This window comes from Puma concolor, chromosome D2, assembly GCF_028749965.1.
Source record: "Puma concolor isolate L17-30 chromosome D2, mPumCon1.1.hap2, whole genome shotgun sequence".
NCBI lineage: Eukaryota > Metazoa > Chordata > Mammalia > Carnivora > Felidae > Puma > Puma concolor.
This window is the reverse complement of record NC_141677.1, coordinates 54,854,021-54,868,076: the sequence shown is the minus strand read 5'-3', so window position 1 is coordinate 54,868,076 and position 14,056 is coordinate 54,854,021. Positions and strand designations below refer to the sequence as shown.

The window sequence follows — 14,056 nt, the reverse complement described above, 5'->3', positions numbered from 1 at the left end:
GTTCCTCTTGGGATGAGCAGCCTTTGGAAGATTAATTTTCCAGGAGGCAGGCCAGTGGATTGATTTCAGAGAAAGAATATCATCAATGGGAAGGAAATCTCTTTCCCCAAACCTCCTTTCCCACTTTAGCTGTACCTTTTCTAGGGACTACCCTGTGTCGTCCTGGTCTCCTGGAGCACAGATGTTCACAGTAGTGGCCACAGGGTCACTGGAGCCACCTGCACAAGTAATCTGGTTCTGCTGCCCTCTGCTGGCCACAGTGGTCATGTTCTGCTTGTTAACCATTGGTCATGTCCCTCTCCCCCAGGAGGCTGCAATTCTTACCCTTCAACTCTTCTTCCTCCACAATTCACAGTAAGAACCAAACCGTCTTATTATTAAGGAAGGTGGCATGGGGCCAGGTTGCAGCTTCCACATAGAGTTTATCTAACATGTCTGAGTGAATGATTCTGGCACCCATAACAATGGATAATGGGTTATTTCTGGGAAAGGCCCTGAAATATGTGCAGGAAATGTCTGAGCTCATCAAATATGCTCTGACTCATTCAATTTGTTATCAACGGTGATATCTCTTGACTTGTCCCTGCATATTATGATAGTTTCTATTTGGGGGCCTCTAAACACAAAGCCACTTTTTGTAGCATAATAATAATTATTATTATTATGATTCATCTGCTATAGCATCCTTGAAGCAGTACCTGAGCACTGCAGAAATCTCAAATCTCAGCATCAGGTTGACCTTTTAAACTGAAAGTAAAGGGGAGAAGATTTGGAAGGATGCTGATGGAGGTGAAATCAGGCATCCTGGAGATAAAGGAGACTGGGTTTAGATAGCCTAATGTGCTGGGTTACCAGGAACCAGTATACCTGCCAGATTTTATAGTATATTGTAGACCTCCTCAGAATCTTGGGCTGGCCCCTCTGGCCCTTCTTAGCACACTAATGCAGTACTTCTGGGAGGATCCACCTACCATGTAACCTTTCTTCTTTGTCATGGAAGAACCTTTTGGCAGATGTGTGTATATAAAAGTGGTCTGCACTTTGCCCCTACACCAGTGTAAATATTATAAACATGACCATCTGGCTCATATCATTGATGACTACAGGGCATACTGGACTCAGATTAGGAGGACAAGACAGTAAAATCTTCATCAAACCAACAGTGGCATCTCCAAGAGATGGCTGAGGTGGGGTGGGGGGAGCTTAGGCCCTTTTAAGCTCCATTTTTGGGAAAACTTCCCTTTAAAAAAGTTATCCACGTATTGAATGCAAATAGTTCTTAAGAATTGGGAATGTGAAGTGGATAGAATCGATTCAATGTGGTTCTGGACCAGGCTATGGAGCAGGTAAATAAGCTAAAAGAGAAGGGCAATAAGGCCCTGAGAGCTGGCAATATTGATGATACATTATAGTGCTGCTCTAAAGCAATTAAGTTAGATCCCCAGAACCACATGCTCTATAGCAATTGCTCAGTGGCCTATGCCAGAAGGCTTATGAGGATGGTTATAAAACCATTGACTTAAAGCCTGATGGAGGCAAGGGCTATTCACGAAAAGCAGCAGCTCTTGAGTTCTTAAACCGATTTGAAGAAGCCAAGTGAACCTATAAAGAAGGTTGAAAACATGAAGCAAATAATCTCAGCTGAAAGAGGGCTTACAGAATATGGAGGCCCAGGTGGCAGAGAGGAGGTTCCATGAACCCTTTCAACATATCCAATCTGTATCAGAAGTTGGAGAGTGATCCCAGGACAAAGACAATGCTCACTGATCCTACCTACCAGGAAATGATAGAGCAGCTGTGAAACAAGCCATCTGACCTGGGCATGAAACTGCAAGATCCCCAGGTCATGAAGACTCTCAGTGTCCTCCTGGGAGTTGATCGGGACAGTATGGATGAGGAGGAGGAAGGTGCAATACCTCCACCATTACCTCCTCCCAAAAAGGATACCAAGCCAGAGCCAATGGAAGAAGATCTTCCAGGGAATAAGAAGCAGGCACTGAAAGAGAAGGAGTTGGGGAATGAGTCCTACAAGAAGAAAGACTTTGATACAGCCTTGAAGCACTACGACAGAGCCAGGGACCTGGACCCCACCAACAGGACTTACATGACCAGTCAAGCATCTGTGTACTTCGAGAAGGGCAACTACAGTAAATGCCTAGAGCTTTGTGAGAAGGCCATCAAAGTGGAGTGAGAAAATCAAGAAGAATATCGACAGATTGCCAAAGCTTATGCTCGAGTTGGCAACGCCTACTTCAAAGAAGAAAAGTACAAGGATGCCACCCATTTCTATAACAAGTCTTTGGCAGAGCACTGAACCCCAGATGTGCTCAAGAAATGCCAACAGGCAGGAGTACTGGGGTGGCTCAGTCAGTTAAGCATCTGACTTGGGCTCAGGTCATGATCTCACGGTTTGTGAGTTCAAGCCCTGTGTTGTGCTCTGTGCTGACAGCTCAGAGCCTGGAGCCTGCTTCTGATTCTGTGTCTCCCTCTCTCTCTGCCCCTCCCTTGCTCGTACTCTGTCTCTCTCTCTCTCTCTCTCTCTCTCTCTCTCTCCCTCAAAAATAAATAAACATTAAAAAAAAAAAAAAAAAGAAATGCCAACAAGCAGAGAAAGGAGCAAGGGTGACTGGCCTATAGAGGAGAAGAACAAAGGCAATGAATGTTTTCAGAAAGGGAGGATCCCCAGACTGTGAAGCATTATACAGAAGCCATCAAACGGAGCCCAAGGGATTCCAAATTGTACAGCAATCAAGCTGCCTGCTACACCAAACTCCTGGAGTCTCAGCTAGTGCTCAGGGACTGTGAGGAATGTGTCCAGGTAGAGCCAACCTCCATCAAGGGTTTCACAGGGAAAACATCTGCCCTAGAAGAGATGAAGCACTACAGGAAAACCGTGGATGTCTACCAGAAAGCCTCAGAACTGGATGCCAACTGTAAGGAGGCTGCGGACAGTTACCAACACCATATGATGGCCCAGCACAACTGACACCACATGCCAGAGGTGCAGCAGATAATGAGTGACCCCACCATGCAGCTCATCCTGGAACAGATGCGGAAGGACCCCCAGGCACTCAGTGAGCACATAAAGAATCCTGTAACGCACAAAAGATCCGAGAGCTGGTGAATGTGTGGGTCTGATCACAATTCAGTGATGATTTGCCCATCATCCCTTTCCTTTGCCCACATGTGAACAGAGGAGCTGGGGCCACAGTGAGCAGCACAGAGCAGAGGGGAGAATAGGGGAAGGTGAACAACTTCTATTTATATAGACCTATGTGGAAGGTAGAGAGACTTTCACTCACGTTACTCATATTGAGGCTGCCTCTGGGCCCTCCCAGCCCATGCATGGTTTCTCCTGTGGCCCTTGGGTTCCATGTTCCCTTCCCTACCCTCAGTCGCTGTCTTAGCTGCTCTCCCATAGTTGGTTATTTTTTATTTGGGACAGTTTGTATGTATGGGGAGGGGAGGGTGTTCTTCCAGACCTCAGGTCCCAACTATCTTCACATTGTTAACTCCACATGCCCTTCTCCAATAAAGCAAGCCAGCCAGGCATGGTTGTAAAATTAAAAAAAAAAAAAAAAAAAGGGTGGGGGGAAAATGAAAATAGTTTTTAAAAATCAGATAAAGAATTCCAAAACCAGTTGTAGCAGTCATGCATACTTTGCCATGGCTCTTTTCCTCTCTGATGTAGTAATGTCCCATTTGGTGCTATCTCATCAATGCATGCATCCGTGTATGCAGATTGTGATGACTTGGAACTGTGCTGTCAGTAATGTGAACAAGAAATAAGTCTTTATTGTTTTCAGCCAGTAGTATTCGAGTGCCACCAAAGTATGACCAAATAACCCACCTTATCCTGACTGATAACAATCAGTATAAGTACATCAATGTAAGTCAATCACTAGGGTTCTGATTGCAGAGAGACCTGGTTTGAACCCTGGTTCTGCTGTCTGTTAGCTACATGCCTTGGGCAGGCTTCTGTACCTCTCTGAACTTCCATTTTTTTCTTAAGAAAATGCTGAGAATAATAACATTGGTGCAAGGTTGAATGGCTAAATACATATGAAATAGCATATGTTCTGCACATAGTAAGTGTTAAATAAATGGTAGCTATTATTATTGCCTTCAATCATTAACAATATTTTTAGCACAATTTTTTTTAAAGTTTATTTGTTTTGAGAGAGAGAGACTCAGAGCATGTGTGTGTGTGTGTGTGTGTGTGAGAGAGAGAGAGAGAGAGAGAGAGAGAGAGAATCCCAAGCTGACTCTGCATTGTCAGTGCAGAGTGTGATAGCCTATTTTTTTTTTAAGGTTTATTTATTTATTTTGAGAGAGAGAGAGCACATGCACATGCACATGCGAGTAGGGGCAGGGACAGAGAGAGAGAGGGAGAGAATCCAAAGCAGGCTCCATGTGTTTAGTGTGCAGAGCTCAGCATCAGGCTTGACCCCACCAGCCATGAGATCATGACCTGAGCTGAAATCAAGAGTCCAACATTTAACTGACTAAGCCACCCAGGCACCTTCTAGCCTACTAATCATAAGTATGCAGGCCATGCAAAGACAGGAGGAATGTGTGTGAGCCAGCATAGTTATTAAAGTAGATGGAATACTGCCTTTTAGAAAATATAAAAAGGGGTAAGTTCTTCAAGCTCTGTGGTGAAAATATGTACACATATGACTATTTTGTGATGGGGAGGGGGGTTATATTTGGTCTTTTAAAATAGTATCTTTGCTTGTTCACACTCCATTCACAGAACAAGCCCTCTTTACTAAAACTTAGCGAATTCTGTGCTAAAAATATTCCATTCCCATTTGGTGTAATGAAATGTCATATCCATTAAACACCAACATACCAAATGCTGCTTATAGACTCTTAAGCCAGCAAACCCAAGTCAACAGGAAATTGTGATCAACCTCAGCTTGTTCATACTATACATATTAACAGATTATTTTGGAGAATTATCTAAGGCTTAACTGTTATCTTACAGCTATCTTAGAATTAGAACTCATGTACTCCAACCAATTTTTAAAGAAAAGAAATTGTGACCCAGGGAGTGAAAGTGACTTCTCAAGGTCACAAAACTATAAAGGTGGTTGTATTGGGCCAAGATCTCCAAACTTACAAGCTATTCCCTACCCCCCATTATAACAGAAAGCTACAGATTTTTCAGAGCTGAAAGACCTTTAGTTTGACCTGACCCAGTTCCAATATCTTATAGAAAAAACGGAGGCCAAAGGAGACTCGGTGTCTTGGTTTCGGGAAATCTTTAAAGCTAGTACATTCTACAGCTTTTGGCCAACTTTTGTAACCACAGGCTTGGTGTTCCTGACATGCCACGGTCAGTTCAATGTGGTTATTTAGAGCAGGGGCCCAGTTAGTAGACTGGTGATGGGTTAGCAACATCACAATCACCTAAAGAATGTTTAAAAATAAAAATTCCTGGGGCGCCTGGGTGGCTCAGTCGGTTGAGTGTCCGACTTCGGCTCAGGTCACGATCTCACGGTCCGTGAGTTCGAGCCCTGCGTCGGGCTTTGGGCTGATGGCCCGGAGCCTGGAGCCTGCTTCCGATTCTGTGTCTCCCTCTCTCTCTGCTCCTCCCCCGTTCATGCTCTGTCTCTCTCTGTCTCAAAAATAAATAACGTTAAAAAAAATTTTTTTTTAAAAAAATAAAAATTCCTAAGTCCTGTTCTTTGAAGATTCACTTTCAGTGGCTCTGAGGTGGGGTCCCAGGAACCTGTGTAGTTAGTTTGCTTTCTGGGTGATTCTGGGGGAAAACCAGGTCAGGGAACCGTTATTAACAAAAGTCAGTGTTTTATGTCATTCTCTTCTCTACAGAGATTGATCTATGATAATTTCCAGCTAATGCCTAGTTACCTGTGGAAAAACTAAGTCAGGAAAAGTCCTGAGCAGTAGGGAGCCTCTAAGGTGTTAATCTTCAAGCCAACCTCAAGGGGATTAGAGTAAGGAGAGAGCTGCCCTTGCCAGGTGAAGATTGATCTGAAACGGAAGCATATCCAGGGGAACAAAAAGTGATCTAGGAATGCTTGATCTCATCTTCCAGGGATGGGTGGCCACTAAATCAGAATTGGCAGCCTGACTTCACTTGGGAAAACATCATTCTGAAACAGAGGATATCAGTTTAAATATTTTAAAACAGAATGTTTGCGAGAACACCATTTAAAAATGTATATAGAAATTGTTACAGTGAATCATCATGAATAATAGACAAAGATGGGAGATTATATTTTGTCAAGTTTTGCAAAATAAGAGCTGGAAGGACTCTTTGAAACCTTTTAGTGAAGGGATTCTAGAAACATCAAAGGGTGTAGCTTCTTCCCTGGGAACTCTGGCTCTCTAAACTCAGATTCTCGATAGAGACCACACCTCCTGCTGATGACTTTTGTTGTTTTGTCTGTTCAGCATCTTTTCTTTCTTTTTAATAGCATTACAGTTTTACTTTAGGGAATCACCCTTACCTCACTGTCATTGCACATGGTTCTCACCCATAGGTTCCAACAGTGGGCATATGACCCAAGCTTGGCCAATCAGAACCTTCTATCCTTAGCCAAAACAATTGCTTCAGGAATGGGCATGGGCCAATGAGCCTCAGCCCCAAACTTTTGCTACAACTACTGGAAAAGGAACACTGTCTTTCAACTGGGCATGGCTACTGGCAAGATGTCATGTTGGAGCTGCTGATGGGTATCTCTCCGCCATGAAAGGAGAGACTGGCTTAGAAAGAAGTCAGCAATAGAGTCAGAGAAAAACAGATTTATGAAAGTATCACCTGAGTAACTGGTAATGTTTCTGAAGCTATATGTATTTTCATATTTAAACTAGTTTAGTTGGATTTCAGCAATTTATAACCAAAAGAACCCTGACCATTATTTCCCCTCAGGGATCGGAGCCTGGGTGGTGAAATGATGATTAATTAATTTGTCTAAGGTCATAGAACTAGTAAGTAGCCACAGTGAGATGCAAACGCGGATCTGCTTGAGTCTAAAACACATGTTGTTAATCACTATGTCTGCGGCTCTAAATAGAGGAATATTCTGGTCACCAAATAGGATAGATTTACAGGCAAAAGGCCAGAAAACGTGGGTCATGTTTCACTTCTCCTTTAGATACTGTAGAACTTACTGGTGCCTCTTTTATTGTTTTTACATGCTACCTTTTAGAAACAAACTCCAGAGGCATGTGCATTGTTTAAAAGGAGGGAGAACTTCTTGCTCATTTTGTTTCCTTCATATCATTTTTCATAGCACTTTGCATATAGTAGCTGTTCAATAAATGTTTTCTATCAAATTGAGCTTGTTGGGTCCATGGGTATAAATACCAATCAGTAGTCCTAGGTTACTTGGAACATTCAAGGTTCTTGATTGGGGTGTCTATCTGCAGTTTACACAGTCCTGAATTTTTAATTTTTAATATGTATTTTGTCTTTAAGCACTTCATAGCATGCCATGATATCATTGATGGATACTATCCAAAATGAATCTTGACTTTCCTTCTTAACTGGCTATATGGGCAAGTTACTTAGGTTTTCTAAGACTAAGCTCTCTCATTTGTAAAACAATGCTATTATTACAGAATCCTAGAAGATGGAATGACAGTACAGATAAAGCATTTAATATAGTGCCTGGCTCAGGGGTACCTGGGTGGCTCAGTCGGTTAAGCGTCCGACTTCGGCTCAGGTCATGATCTCAGGTTCATGAGTTCAAGCCGTGCGTCAGGCTCTGTGCTGTCAGTTCAGATCCTGGAGCCTGCTTCAGATTCTGTGTCTCCCTCTCTCTCTGCCCCTCCCCCACTCATTCTCTGTCTCTCTCTGTCTCTCAGAAAATGAATAAACGTTAAAAAAATTTTTTTTAAATATAGTGCCTGGCTCATCGTAAGTACTCAATAAGTGCCACCTATTATTATAATGAAATTAAAATGTTAAAATATAAATCATAATACTGAATTAAAATGTTAAAATTCCTAAAGTTTTTTTAAGAACTGTTAAATATGTGTGGGTGGACAGCGTTAAGGGAATGAAGGACAAAGGACAGTTGTCCTGGGATCTGGCACTGTTGGAAGGACTAATTTCTGGGACACAGTTTTGCTGAGAATTATTGTTAAAAGCTTCAGCTGGGGAAGATGCTCCCTTTGAGGCATCTCTGAGTAGTGCTGACCATGGACGTGGATCCCTCTTGGGGATAAAAATTTCAAAGGGCATAGACTTTCTGAAAGTGTTAATATCAAGCCTCGTGTTCTTTGGGTCTCTATGGATTAATTAAATTAGTTCCAGTCCTTCATTTTTGTGGATCAGGTTTTAGGTAGATTTGCCTAAGGATTTACTCAGGAAATAAATTGTTTGACTAAGGATTTACTCAGGAAATAAATTGTGTTTCTTTTACCTTCCAGACCACCCCAGTTACCCCTAGGAAAGTGGGCCTGTACATGTGTGTTCTTTTGGGGTAATCCATGGCCAGGATTATTTATTTATTTGTTTGTTTGTTTGTTTATTTAAATTTACATCTAAGTTAATTAGCATATAGTGCAATAATGATTTCAGGAATAGAATCCAGTGATTCTTCCCCTACTATAACACCCAGTGCTCATCCCAGCAGGTGTCTTCTTTAATGCCCCTTGCCCATTTAGCCCATTCCGTCCATCCCCCACAACCCCTCCAGCAACCCTCAGTTTGTTCTCTATATTTAAGAGTCTCTTATGTTTTCCATGGCCAGGATTCTTTGTGAGACTGGGAATTTGCTGTAGGGGATGAGGCTGCTTCTCAGATATGCAGAACAGGGAGGCTGAAGCTGGTAGGCTTAAAGCTATTTCATTTCTACCAGCTTTATGGAGTTTCTACAAAGCAGGACTATTCCAGGGGCTAGAGGGCAGGATGGCATAGAAGAATCACAGATGCCTAAGACATAGTCCTGATCTGCAGGGCTGTGGAAACTGTGGAGAGATGTATAGATCAACAACCAACCATAATGTAAGGCAGGATGAATTATGAGCCTTGCTCATGGTAAAAGACATAGGCTGAGAAAGGAGAATCCACATCTAACTGGTTGGATGAGGACTAAGATGTCAAAAGGTAGAAGAGTTGGGAAATGCCATTGCTGGTAGTTGGGGTAGCATGGGCACAGAAGCAACTATGTGCTCAGATAAACAGGGAGTGGCAAATTGTGAGCATAAAGGGAGTGTGGGTGAAACAGAGGTGCAGGAGTAGGAGAAGCTGGCCAGATTTTGAACTCCACCTTTAGGACTTTATAGGAACCACTGTAGGTCTTCCTAGGCCTGCGGTGGTCCTGGGCGCACTATACCCATGACAGCAACCATGTTAAAATGCTTCTATATCCAAGGCACTTGGGTAGCTCAGACAGTTAAGCTTCTGACTCTTGATTTTGGCTCAGGTCAAGTTCTCACGGTGATGAGATAAGCCCTGCATTGGGCTCTGAGCTGGGCCTAGAGCCTGCTTAAGATTCTCTCTCTCTCTCTCTCTCTCTCTCTCTCTCTCTCTCTCCCTCTGCCCCTCCCCAACTCTTGAGGGCATACTCTCTCTCAAAAAATAAAAAATAAAAATAAATGCCTCTATATCCCACACTAAAATCGACAAAGAACTGAGTTGAGAGAGTTTAGCTCTCATTGACTAGTTCAGATACCTACAGATGTGGTCCTAGGACCACATCTAGTGCCAGGCTGGGAAGAGTTTGGAATTAAATTGGGATGGATTGAGTACAGGACTTGAAAGGAAATGTTGAGGGGGCACCTGGGTGGCTGAGTCAGTTGAGCCTCTGACTTCAGCTCAGGTCATGATCTTGCAGTTCATGAGTTCAAGCCCTGCATCGGGCTCTGTGCTGACGGCTCAGAGCCTGGAGCCTGCTTTGGATTATGTGTCTCCTTCTCTCTGCCCCTTCCCTGCTCATGCTCTGTCTCTCAAAAATGAATAAACCTTAAAAAAAATTTTTTTTAATAAAAAAGAAAGGAAATGTTGAGAATCTCTTACAGCAGTGTGACCACAATAATGAAGCATTTGATCATTTTTCTGGTAATTCATTTTTATTCTAATTTCCAAAAATGTTGGTCCGCAACACAATGGAAAGACATTGGCCTAAAATACACTGGAGATTTTTTAAATTTCCGTGGTTCAAATTTTTTAAACATTAAAACTTTTTTTTTTTCTCAACGTTTTTATTTTTTTATTTTTGGGACAGAGAGAGACAGAGCATGAACGGGGGAGGGGCAGAGAGAGAGGGAGACACAGAATCGGAAACAGGCTCCAGGCTCTGAGCCATCAGCCCAGAGCCCGATGCGGGGCTTGAACTCACGGACCGCGAGATCGTGACCTGGCTGAAGTCGGACGCTTAACCGACTGCGCCACCCAGGCGCCCCAACATTAAAATATTTTTTAAAAGTTGAGCAGGTCTGATCTAGCTGAAGTAATATTACCTTTTAAAGAAATTTGAGGTCGGAGATGACAGAGGAGTCAGTGGACTTGAAGATAGATGAATAGAAATCACACAGTTTGAATAGCAGAGGAAAAAGAGATGGGAATATCTAGTACTCCGCATTGTATTTACATTTCAGTAACTGTGCCTAAACATTCTGACTTAGGTGAAGATAATTGTGTGGCAAGTACAGAAACCCAGTCAAACTAATCTGGAACAAAGCCAAATGTGTGTGTGTGGTGATGGTGGAGGTAGGGTTGTTACTAGAAGGCTACTGAAGTACGTCAAGGAATTCAGGGGCAGGGAGTGCCATTGGATGTAATGAGGTATTTGCGGGAAATGGACAATCCCTAGGAATTGGGCTGCTTCCCTCTCGCACCCTCTTTCTCTCCCCCTCTTTCGCCTTGTGGTGGATGCTGTGTTGTGCTGCTCAGATCCTTATTCAGACATAAAAGACTTACTTTTCCAGCTGCTGGGAGGACTCCCAGAGACAGCCTCTGCTTCCTCCCCTCTTTGGGGATTGCTGTGGTTAAAACACAGCCTTTCTTTCTTTCAGCCCACATCCAATAACTAATCAACATGGAGGTGTAAAGACCTGGTGGGGCCCCTCGCTCCAACTTGGGACACCTGAGAGGGAGCGTCTTGGCTCCCTACAGTGCTACTTTTATTGGAACTGCACCACAGCACAGCTGCTCTCTGCCGAATTCTCCTTTCTTCTCCCTGCCGGGTGTCATCTCAAGGGTACTACCTGATAAATGTGTGTACGTTAGCTTCTCAGAGTCTGGTTCTCAGGCGACCTGACTTGGGACACCAGACCTCCCTCTCTCTTCTTTTTCTTACCTTTTCTCCCTCTCCTTTCTCTCTCTCCTAGCTCTTCCTCCCTCTCCCCCTCAGACTAGGTAGTTTCTCACCCCTTCTTCTCTCTGACCTTCTATGTCATTCTCTTCTCACTTTTCAGACCAGCTTCCTCTGCTCTTTTGCTGCCCTTATGGCTGCTCCAAAATGTGTCTTTAGCACCTCAGTGACTGTCCCTGTAGCATCTTTCACTGGTTCCCACCCAACCGCTCTTTACTAGGTTGAAGCACCCATCCTGCAGCAGCCATGGGTGTCAGTTTATATCAGCTTACATTTGCATACTTTTCTGAGAATTGTCCTTAGCCAATAGGGACTTTCATTGCTGGAGATGTCTGAGACGTTATGCCCCATACTTTTTGGTCAAAGACTATCAGATGGGGGGTTGGGGTATGAACGTCTGTCCTCCTTGCCTCAAGGCAGGATACACTGTGTGCTACAGTTCACACTCTGGAGTTCCCCGTGGTGGAGTCAGGCTGAAGCTAACTTCTCCTTAAAGGACATCTTTGTGTGGCATCTTCCCCTGCCCTAGTCTCACTCCCTTACAGGTATAGCATGAGAGCACTCCCCCAATAAATCCCTCTGCTTTGAGGGGACCTGATTTAAGATCATTTTACAATTCCAGTGCCTGTGGCTAATTGACCCAGCTTCTGCTGTCCTAATTCCAAATATCCAGGAGAGAGAACTAGATCAGTTCAGGCTGAGCCCAGCCCAGCATCCAGGTTGAACCCTGGATGAGGAGTTCACTTCAGGTCCAATCATCTATGGCTGGAGAGGGGGCAGAGTTATACAGTGTAAGGTAGATGAAGGGTACAGGTGAAAAGAGCAACTCTGAGAAAGGACTGGCCAATTGCAGTGAAAGTGGACCCTACCATGTGTCCTCCTCCTCAGTCTTTCTTGAATTTCTGTCAGCCTTCTCACTCCTCACCTCATCCCTGTCTGCAATCCCAGGTTCAGACTGGAGGGTGAGGTGTTGAAAGGTAGCACCATGTGATGAAGAAAGATCTGAATTGAGTGTCCAGAGGCCGGGATTGTAGCCTGCCTCACTTGGCTTGCTTCACAGCTCCGGGTCTCAGGTTTCAGGTAAATCCGAGAGTCGGTTTGCTAATAATGCTTCTATGAAAACAGAGAAGAATCGAGGTCTTTCATCTCTGCATCCCTGAACTCAGCAGAGGGCCTGGCACAGTTAGAACACTGGCAATGTATTGAAAACAGGAGATAGACTTTAAAAACGAAACGACCGTGGGTTACATTAAGGTAATAAGGTAGAGCATGACCCCGAAGCACGCAACATTCCGGGTGTGGAGCCCATTAACTAGCACTTGGTAAGTGCTGACTTGTGCTGGGTCTGTGTTAAGTACTTAGCGTGCTGTTCTGATCACTGCTGCAGTATAAAAAAAATCACCCCAAAACTTAGATGTTCAAATAAACAATTTTATTATGCTCATAGATTCTGTGGGTGAGGAATTTGGATCCAGTACCATACGGATGGTTTGTCCCTTGTCTTAGCTGCTTGTCTGGGGCCTCAGCTGGGAAGACTGGATGGCTGGTGGTGACTTAACAGCTTGGGGCTTGAATCACCCAGAGGCATCCTCGCTCACAGGATGGTGGTTGATGTGGCTGTTAGGAGGGACCTCAGCCAGAGATGTTGATCAAAGCCTTGACTTTCTCAGAATGGTGGCCTCAGCCTAGTAGGATCCTGCAGGTGGCAGCTCAGGGCTCCAGAAACGATTGTCCCAGTTCACAAGACAGAAGCTTCCTTGTTTTTGTGATCTAGGCCCAAAATTCAAACTGCATCATTTCCACCACATTCTATTGATTACAAGCCTGCCCAGATTTAATGATAAGGGAATTAGGTACCACCTCTTGATGGGGTGAGGGCAAGGTTCTCACAGAACATGTAGCATGGGAAATTTTGTCACCATATTTGGAAAATTCAGTCCACCAAGTGCACATTATCTCATTTCATCCTTCCACTGTCCTTGCAGTAAGCATTATTATCCCTTTACAGATGAAGAAACTGAGGCTCAGAGAACTTAAGTAACTTGCCTGTGGACAAAGCCAGCACATGGCAAGGCGGGACTTAAACGCAGCCTGTACCAAGTAGGTGTTCTTCAACAGTATATACACTACTTATAGAAAAAGGGAACTGAAAAAAATAAGACATTCAAAGGCCTGTCTCCCTGTGTACAGATCGGGAGTGGGTAAGACTTCTTGTCCCCCCATAATTCTAATGTCAGTTAATATCTTCCCCATGTGGCAAAGGAATCTGGTTCCTGTGCAGAACGCCCCAAGGTGTCACTTCCTGGAAAATGTGTAACTACTGTGTGTACCTTAGGTCCATTAAGTTTGCCAGATATGTGTTGGCAGTGGGGTTGATGTCTACCCCTCTCTGCTCCCCATTCATTTGGAAAAAGAGTGTGGGGAGCAATAAGTTGGGGGAAGCTCTTTCACACGGAATCATTTCAGAAACAGCTCCTCTGCCGTGATCCCCTTTTGAAACCATATCTCCCCTTTAACTTCAAACAAGGACCACTTCCTCTAGGAACTCATCTTTGATACTCCCTTGATCTTTATAATCAGAATATTCAGGTGATGATTGGCACTCAGGGCTTACTCTGTAGGTTTCTGTGTCCTAACCCTCCGGTTAGTCTAAGGCCCCAAAGGGCAAGGACCATGCCCTATTCCTCCTCAATTCTCCTCCCCAGCACCACAGGAACAACACCCCGTTCTTAATAGGTAGTCAATAAATAGGACCGAATAGA

At 43.9% G+C, this 14,056-nt stretch overlaps 1 pseudogene; it reads left to right on the top strand.

The window, feature by feature from the left end:
* Positions 1 to 1,337: 1,337 nt before the first annotated feature.
* Positions 1,338 to 3,138, top strand: LOC112854334 (stress-induced-phosphoprotein 1 pseudogene; annotated as a pseudogene).
* Positions 3,139 to 14,056: the final 10,918 nt, after the last annotated feature.